Source organism: Petromyzon marinus, unplaced genomic scaffold (assembly GCF_048934315.1).
Source record: "Petromyzon marinus isolate PM22_M1 ecotype Great Lakes invasive population unplaced genomic scaffold, UKy_Petmar_22M1.pri1.0 PM_G_Scaffold_100, whole genome shotgun sequence".
NCBI classification, from domain to species: domain Eukaryota; kingdom Metazoa; phylum Chordata; class Hyperoartia; order Petromyzontiformes; family Petromyzontidae; genus Petromyzon; species Petromyzon marinus.
Window position 1 is genome coordinate 97,501 of NW_027422652.1, and position 2,500 is coordinate 100,000.

Sequence of the window (2,500 nt, forward strand, 5' to 3'; positions counted from 1 at the left end):
AGATCAGCCCAATGAGGGTGGTGTCGTCCGACAAACTTCAAGAGTTTGACGGACAGATGATTGGAGGCGCAGCTGTTGGTATACAGGGAGAAGAGCAGTGGGCAAAGGACGCAGCCCTGAGGAGTTCCCGTGCTGATGGACCTGGAGTCAGAGACTTCTGTTCCCGGCTTAACGCACTGCTTCCTGTCAGAGAGGAAGTCTGTGATCCACCTGCAGGTGGAGTAGGGCACGTTCAGCTGGAAGAGCTTGTCCTGAAGCAGGGCAGGGATGATGGTGTTGAAGGCAGAGCTGAAGTCCACAAACAGGATCCTGGCGTAGGATGCTGGGGCGTCCACATGCTGTAGGGTGAAGTGGAGGGCCATGTTAACTGCGTCGTCCACAGACCTGTTGGCTCTGTAGGCAAACTGAAGGGGGTCCAGGAGAGGGTCTGTGATGGCTTTGAGGTGTGCCAGGAGCAGGCGCTCAAAAGACTTCATTACCACAGATGTAAGGGCGACCGGTCTGTAATCATTTAGTCCTGTTGGCCTTAGCTTTTTGGGCACAGCGATGATGGTGGAGGACTTGAGACAGGCTGGTACATGGCATGTCTCCAGGGAGGTGTTAAAGATGTTGGTGAACACCGGAGACAGCTGGCCAGCGCAGTGCCTGAGGGTGGCTGGAGAGACAGAGTCCGGCCCGGCTGCTTTGCGTGGATTCTGCCTCTTGAAAAGCCCATTAACTTCTCCCTCCTGAAAGGAGAGAGTCGTTTCTGTAGTATGGGTGGGGGATGGGGCCTCTTGGGTGGGAAGGGGTGGTTCAGGACAGTCCAATTGTCTTTCAAATCTACGGTAGAACTCGTTCAGGTCGTTGGCTAGGCGGGAGTCGTTAGTGGTGTGGGGCGCTCTGGGTTTGTAGTTGGTGATGTGCCTGAGCCCTTTGGCAGACAGAAGCAGCGTCGTTAGTAGAGAACTGGTGTTTTAGTGTCTCTGAGTACAGTCGTTTAGCCTCTCTCACCGCTTTGCTAAACCTGTTCTTCGACTCCTTGAATCTGTCTCTATCCCCACTCCTAAACGCTTCCTCCTTCTCCAACCTCAACCTTTTGAGCTTTGCTGAGAACCAGGGCTTGTTGTTGTTAAAGTTCACCCTGGTACGTGTTGGGATACAGCAGTCCTCACAGAAGCTGATGTACACAGCCTCTGTGAGTTCATCCAGACTATTGGTAGCAGTCGTGAACATATCCCAGTCAGTACAGTCTAAGCACGCCCGCAAATCTTCCACAGCCTCACTGGTCCACTGTTTAGATGTCCTCACAGCAGGTTTACAGAGTTTTAGTTGCTGCCTGTATGCACGAATCAGGTGGACCAAGGGAGTTCTGTGCGAGCCGAACAGCCCCGTGACCCACAAGAGAAACATCCCCGCCAAATTCGAGCGTTTGACGGGGTCTATCCGTGAAAAAATATTCACGTTTTTGAGTGCACATGCATTTCTGCTGCAAATGCCTCTGGAAGTTTCATGCCGTTCGTATGCCAATTGTGGCAACACGAAAATGACCCGTTTTCCCATTCCGAGGGATTTCTGTGCGACCCTAACAGCCCCGTGAGCCACAAGAGACACATCCCCGCCAATTTCTAGCGTTTCACGGGGTCTATCCGTGAAAAATATAGACGTTTTTGAGTGCACATGCATTTCTGCTGCAGATGCCTCTGGAAGTTTCATGCCGTTCGTACGCAATGTGGCAACACGAAAATGACCCCTTTTCCCATTCCGAGGGATTTCTGTGCGACCCTAACTAACAGCGCCCGTGAGCCACAAGAGAGACATCCCCGCCAATTTATAGCGTTTCACGGGGTCTATCCGTGAAAAATATAGACGTTTTTGAGTGCACATGCATTCCTGCTGCAAATGCCTCTGGAAGTTTCATGCCGTTCCTATGCAATGTGGCCACACAAAAATGACCCGTTTTCCCATTCCGAGGCATTTCTGTGCGACCCTAACAGCCCCGTGAGCCACAAGAGAGACATCCCCGCCAACTTCTAGCGTTTGACGGGGTCTATGCGTGAAAAATATTAAAATTTTTGAGTGCACGTGCCTTTCTGCTGCAAATGCCTCTGGAAGTTTCATGGCGTTCCTATGCAATGTGGCAACACGAAAATGACCCCTTTTCCCATTCCGAGGGAGTTCTGTGCCACCCTAACAGCCCCGTGAGCCACAAGAGACACATCCCCGCCAATTTCTAGCGTTTCACGGGGTCTATCCGTGAAACATATAGAAGTTTTTGAGTGCACATGCATTCCTGCTGCAAATGCCTCTGGAAGTTTCATGCGGTTCGTACGCAATGTGGCAACACGAAAATGACCCGTTTTCCCATTCCCAGGGATTTCTGTGCGACCCGAACAGCCCCGTGAGCCACAAGAGACACATCCCCGCCAATTTCTAGCGTTTCACGGGGTCTATCCGTGAAAAATATCAATTTTTTTTTGACTGCACATGCATTTCTGCTGCAAATGCCTCTGGAAGTTGC